This window comes from Phacochoerus africanus, chromosome 13 (assembly GCF_016906955.1).
Source record: "Phacochoerus africanus isolate WHEZ1 chromosome 13, ROS_Pafr_v1, whole genome shotgun sequence".
NCBI classification, from domain to species: Eukaryota; Metazoa; Chordata; class Mammalia; order Artiodactyla; family Suidae; genus Phacochoerus; species Phacochoerus africanus.
In genome coordinates, this window is record NC_062556.1 from 47633269 (window position 1) to 47640464 (window position 7196).

The 7196-nt window shown below is 41.2% G+C and overlaps 1 non-coding gene across 1 annotated transcript; it reads right to left on the reverse strand.

The window, feature by feature from the left end:
* Positions 1-1302: 1302 nt before the first annotated feature.
* LOC125113669 (U6 spliceosomal RNA) lies at positions 1303-1409 on the reverse strand. The gene has a single exon (XR_007131536.1). It is a non-coding gene; the product is annotated as a U6 spliceosomal RNA (small nuclear RNA).
* Between the last annotated feature and the right edge of the window lie 5787 nt (positions 1410-7196).

Below are 7196 nucleotides of genomic sequence, written 5' to 3' on the forward strand. Positions count from 1 at the left end.
CTAACTATAAACCCAATAACTGTTGTGTCACTCCTCTGGTATTTAGTTGGCATGAAAGAGATTGCTCATCAGGATTCATGAGCACATTTTGATTTAGGCTTTCTCCTTATAGGTCTATTCAAACAAGACAGTCTTTGTGATTCCAACAACTTCACGTCTAAACACAGTGTCAAAGCATTTTTCTTACATGACATGGATGAGAATTTCAGTCTCAAGAGCTGTGGCCATAACTATGGAGGGCTGACAACAAGAAGGAAAGACGCCTAGGAAACCCTGAGGAACATCAACATTTAAGGGAAATAGAGGTCAAAATGCAGCCAGCGAAAAGACCGCGAAAGACAAACCAGAGACACAGGAGGAATGTGATGTTATGGAAACCCAGTGAAAAAAGAAGTGGCCCTCATTTTAAAATGCTGAGTACAGGAGTTCCCATCGTGGCGCAGTGGTTACCGAAACCGACTAGGAACCATGAGGTTGAAGGTTCGATTCCTGCCCTTGCTCAGTGTGTTAACGATCCGGTGTTGCTGTGAGCTGTGGTGTAGGCTGCAGACTTGGCTCGGATCCTAGATTGCTGTGGCTCTGGCGTAGGCTGGCAGCTGCAGCTCCGATTCGACCCCTAGCCTGGGAACCTCCATATGCCGCGGGAGCGGCCCAAGAAATGCCAAAAAAAAAAAGACAAAAAAATAAATAAATAAAATGCTGAGTACAGGGAGTTCCCATCGTGGTGCAGTGGTTAACGAATTCGCCTAGGAACCAGGAGGTTGTGGGTTCGATCCCTGGCCTTGCTCGGTAGGTTAAGGATCTGGTGTTGCTGTGAGCTGTGGTGTAGGTTGCAGACATGGCTCGGATCTGGTGTTGCTGTGGCTCTGGCATAGGCTGGTGGCTGCAGCTCTGATTCAACCCCAACCTGGGAAGCTCCATATGCCGTGGGAGTGGCCCTAGAAAAGGCAAAAAGACAATTATTAATTAATTAAAATAAAATACTGACAGATCAAATAAGGTGAGGACTAAAAATGTTCCATTCCATTTAGCCACATGCATGTTATCAGGGACCAGAGAGAAAGCACTTTTATTTTAAGATTTACATTTTTTCTATTATAGTTGATTTACAATGTTTTGTTAATTTCTGCTGTACAGCAAAGTGACCCAGTCATACTTATACAGCCATTCTTTTTCTCACATCATCCTCCATCATGTTCCATCACAAGCGATTGGATATAGTTCCCCGTGCTATTCAGCAGGACCTCACTGCTTATTCACTCCAAATGCAATAGTTTGCATCTACTAACCCCAAAGTCCCAGAAAAATATGGAACGCTTCAAGAATTTGCATGTCATCCTTGCATAGGGGCCATGCTAATCTTCTCTGTATTGTTCCAGTTTTAGTATATGTGCTGCCAAAAGGAGCGTGAAAGCGCTTTTAGTAAGAGCAGAAGCTAGAATGCCATGGGTTGTAGAATAAGTGAGAGAGGAAGACATTAAAATGCAAAGTATAGACATCTTTTTAGAGAGGCTTGGCTGTGAAGGGAACAATAAAGACGAGTAGCTAAAGAAGGGAGTAGGGGGGATGGCCTGGGGGGATGTTTTGCAGTTTGGCTCAGTTTAGTAGTTTTTAACTGTCGGAGAGTATTGAGCACTGTTAAACCCTATTGGGGAAAAAACCAATAGAGTGAGAGAAGTTGAGTCTACAAATGGAAGGTTAATCAACAAATGGAATCTGGCATCTGTTACAAAGTAGATGCTCAATTAGTATTTGTGAAATTAATGAACTCCTTTATAAGAAAGGGATATTTAATCCTGAAACGAAGTGAAGGAATTGTCTGCAGACAGGTGGCACACTATCTCTTCCATCAAAAAGGCAAAAAAAGGAGGAAGCAAGTGTGGAAGCAGGTCATTTGGGAGATGTAGGTAGAGTCAAGCATTTGAGAATTTTCCATCAGATGATTTCTATTTTATCTGTGAAAGGAAAGATGAGTTCACAGAGAAGAATAAAGGAGGAATAGTCGATTGGAAGGACTGAGAAAAATGAAAAAGGTTTAGGAAATAGTCTCTTGTGTTCTGGAAGGATGCTTCAGAGAGAAGCCCCTTTAAGTAGCTGGCAGCCCCTGCAGAACATGTGGTGGTTTGTAGGTGTGTGTCCAGCGTACACGCCACGTACTGGGCCTCAGGGCTGAATCAGATAAACTCGGCACCACCTGGCACCTTTTCCTGTTCCTCCCTCACTTGAAACTCTTGGCCACAATCTTCAATATTTGTTCTCTCCTTTGTTTTCCTGGCGCTGTTCCACCAGATTTGACACACACTCATAGCTCCCTGGGAGTCCATGACCTTGGACAATTCTGACTCCTAGCCTGGACAATGTCCCATGGTTCCATGGAGGACATTTTTTATCATTCATGACAGTTCTGAGACCTGCCTACACAGATACTGACCTCATCATCAAAGCATCCACCAGCCTGCAAAGGAGCAAACTGAGCATAAGGCAGAAGAAGTGGGGAGGGGGAGTGGGTAAGCCTACTTCATTGTCTACTCGGTCCCTTTGCACAGAGCTTGAGTCATCTCTGCCCCTAAGCCCCTGCTCTCACCTGCTTAAATCCTAAGGGCTTAGGTCTCTGTACTCTCCTAAGTGTCCTTTGAGAGGAGATCCTGCTCAAAGTCTGTCGATATGACCTTAGCCCATGGCCTCAAAAAGGAAATTCTGTTAGGATATAACACAGGAAACCTAACACGCCTCCAAAAAGGAAAATAGTCATAAGACAGGCAGTTTTGTCACAGGGGGAACTCCCAAATCTGTATAAGGATAAGCATTACCCTTCCACACAAAAATCAGACAAAAGAATAAAGAAAGTATATGCCAATAAGAAATGTGTATATAAAGTATTTTTGACAAACTCTAGGGAATTTTAAGTCAGTTCTCAACGAAACTTCAGAGAATGCAATACAATTTTTTTTTTTTTTGCTTTGTAGGGCCACACTCACGGCACATGTAGGTTCCCAGGCTGGGGCTCTAATCGGAGCTTCAGCTGCCGGCCTACACCACAGCCACAGCAACACAGGATCTGAGACGCATCTGCGACCTACACCACAACTCATGGCAATGCCAGATCCTCAACCCACTGAGCAAGGCCAGGGATCAAACCCGAAACCTCATGGTTACTCGTCAGATTTGTTTCCAATGCACCAAACGGGAACTCTGCAACGCAGATTCTTGAGTGACATATGTAGTACATAGAAAACTTATCTGGTAGTGAGATTCTTTAAGAGAAACCACTAAAAAAGGTGGCCTAGAAAATTTATTTTAAGCAAATGTGGAGGGATGGAGTGGAAGAAACAAAAAAATGATGGCTGAGAAGTTAAATACTCCAAGAACCAATGGGACCACCTCTGGATTATACAGTTACTCAATTTTCTCATCACTTTGCTCTGATGTACATGACAAAAGTTTTTTAGGCAGTATTTTTTTATGGTTATGGCTATAACTCTAGAGGAGAATTTTTCATCTGTTTTGGATCATTAAACTCACTATGGACCTTTGATTAAAATTCCATTCTTCTCTCAGCTACCAATTATGATATTCCCTGTTTTAAAGTCATTCTCTCTTGTTAACTGATCCATTGCTCTCCCAGTAATAAAAAAGGCAGTGAGAGGCAAACTGCTGAAAGAAGCTATTTTTTTTCCTTTGTTACTTTGCAAAAACAACGGAAGAAGATGTCCTGGAACAGGGAAGCTAGAAAATCTTTCTTGTTTGACATCTTATAAAAACTGAAGAAGGAGTTTGATCCCCAGCTGGCACAGTGGATTAAAGGATCCGGCATTGCAGCAGCGGCAGCTTAGGTTGCAACTGCGGCTTGGATCTGATCCCCGGCCGGGAAACTCCATATGCCAAGCGGCAGACAAAAAATTAAAAATAATAAGAAAAGACAGCTTGTTCAATAAGTGGTGCTGGGAAAACTGGACAGCCACATGGAAAAGAATGAAATTAGAACACTCCCTAACACCATACACAAAAATAAACTCCAAATGGATTAAAGACCTAGATATAACAACCAGGCACTATCAAACTCTCAGAGGAAAACACAGGCCAAACACTCTCTGACATAAACGACAGCAACATCTCCTCAGATCCACCTCTTAGAGGAATGACAGTAAAAACAAAAATAAACAAGTGGGACCTAATCAAACTTCAAAGTTTCTGCACAGCAAAGGAAACCCTAAACAACATGAAAAGACAACCCACAGAATGGGAGAAAATCTTTGCAAGTGAATCCACTGGCAAGGGATTCATCTCCAGAATTTACAAACACCTTCTGCAGCTCCATACCAAAAAAAAACAAACAACCCCATCCAAAAAGGGACAGAAGATCTAAACAGACAGTTCTCCAGAGAAGACATACAGATGGCCAAAAATCACATGGAAAGATGTCCAACATCACTCATGATTAGAGAAATGCAAATCAAAACCACGATGAGGTACCACTTTACACCAGCCAGAATGGCCATCATCCAAAAGTCGACAAACAGTGAGTACTGCAGAGGGTGTGGAGAAAAAGGAACCCTAGGATACTGTTGGTGGGATTGTAAATTGGTGCAACCACTGTGGAAAACAGTGTGGAGATTCCTCACAAAACTCAAAATAGAACTACCATTTGATCCAGCAATCCCACTCCTGGGCATCTATCCGGAGAAAACCATGACTCGCAAAGACGCATGTACTCCAGTGTTCATTGCAGCACTATTTACAATAGCCAAGACATGAAAATGACCTAAATGTCCATCGACAGAGGAGTGGATCAAGAAGATATGGTACATATACACAATGGATTATTACTCAGCCATTAAAAGGAATGAAATACTGGCATTTTTAGCAACATGGATGGACCTAGAAGTTATCACGCTAAGTGAAGTCAGCCATACAATGAGACACCAACATCCAATGCTTTCACTGACATGTGGAATCTGAAAAAAGGACAGGCTGAACTTTGCAGAACTGATGCTGACTCACAGACATTGAAAAACTTCTGGTCTCCGGAGGAGACAGTTTAGGGGGTGGGGGAAAAATAATAACAATAAAATAAATGAAATTGCTACCCCCATGGATGCTGATGTCTAAATTGGTCAGGAGGTCTACCTGTCTAAATAAATAGCTAATGGTGTTGAAATCCACAATGAAGATCACAAAATAAAGGTTTCCAACACCCGCAAAGAGTCAGCTGGATCTCACAGTTCAGGAAAGGTACAGAGTACAGGGGGCCTTGTTTAGTATGGATACCAAAAGAATGATTTTGGATTAAGATTTGAGAGATGGCGTTTACTCTACTGCTGTACAACTATAAAATGAAAGCATTTGCTATTTGAAAAGACAGGATTTTCTATGTTACCTCCCCTTTGAGGTTCTGATACTGACCTATATTTATCAGTGGAGTGTCTCTTCTTGTAACTCTTGCCTTTGTTCTAATCATTAAGATGGGGAGAAAGGTTCACTAGAACAAACAGAAACTTGCCTCTAATTCTAGAAGTTATCCAGTCTTCAGTGGTTTTAAGCATGAGGTAGAGGGAACCACCCAGTCTTCAGCTCTCTTTCTAGCTTAAAGAGTTCAAAGTATCTTTAGGTCTCCACTCATTTGACTTAAAATGCGTGTGGCAAACATTTATTGTAGCATTGGTAACTTTAGTGTCCCCTATTTGGGCCTGGGAGTTTTCCTCATATATAAATGTGCTTTATTTTAGCAGCACAAAAATTTACATGGAGAAGTTCCCATCATGGTTCATCAGATAACAAACCCAACTAGCATCCATGAGGACACAGATTTGATCCCTGGCCTCGATAAGTGGGTTAAGGATCCAGCATTGCTGTGAACTGTGGTGTAGGTCACAGATACGGCTGAGATTCCACATTGCTGTGGCTCTGGCGTAGGCTGGCAGCCACAGCTCATACTGGACCCCTAGCCTGGGAACCTCCATATGCTGTGGGTGCAGCCCTAGAAAAGACAAAAAGACAAAAAAAAAAGTTTACATGGAGAAAAAAATGAGTGAACTTAGGAAATAATTTTCAAAAATTTTAAGGAAACATAAATGAGAAGAAACAAAAGAACAAATTAAAAACAATAAATAATGTCTTGACAGAAATAGATGATTAAAAGAAAAAAAATGTTAAAATTCCAAAAGAAATGAAGAAAGAGGTGAAAAGGATTTAAGACAAAATGACAGGCAGAGAAGACAGAGAAGTTCCTACAGAAGTATCCTAGAAATACCCAAGGGACAGAATGAAAACAATGGAACAGAATAAATATTAAAAACTATAATCCATGGCCAACAAGCACTTGAAACAATGCTCAACATCACTGATTATTAGGGAAATGCAAATCAAAACTACCATGAGATACCACCTCACACCAGTCAGAATGGCCATCATTAATAAGTCCACAAATAACAAATGCTGGAATGGTGTGGAGGAAAGGGAACTCTCCTGCATTCTTGGTGGGAATGCAAGCTGGTACAACAACTATGGAGAACAGTATGGAGGTACCTCAGAAAACTATACATAAAACTACCATATGACCCAGCAATCCCACTCTTGGGCATATATCTGGACAAATCTTTCCTTGAAAAAGACACATGCACCCACATGTTCATTGCAGCACTATTCACAATAGCCAAGACATGGAATCAACCCAAATGTCCACTGACAGATGATTGGATTAGGAAGATGTGGTTTATATACACAGTGGAATACTATTCAGCCATAAAAAAGAACAAGATAATGCCTTTTGCAGCAACATGGATGGAACTAGAGACTCTCATCCTGAGTGAAGTAAGTCAGAAAGAGAAAGAAAAATACCATATGATATCACTTATATCTGGAATCTAATATATGGCACAAATGAACCTTTCCACAGAAAAGAAAATCATGGACTTGGAGAATAGACTTGTGGTTGCCAAGGGGGAGGTGGAAGGAGTGGAATGAATTAGGAGCTTGGGGTTAATAGATGCAAACTATTGCTTTTGGAATGAGAGATCCTACTGTGTGGCACTGAGAACTATGTCTAATCACTTATGATAGAGCATGATAATGTGAGAAAAAAGAATATATACATGTATGTGTAACTGGGTCACCATGCTGTACAGTAGAAATAAATAAAAGATAAAAAACAAAAAAACAAAAAAAACCCTATAATCCAAGAAAATTTTCCTGAAGTT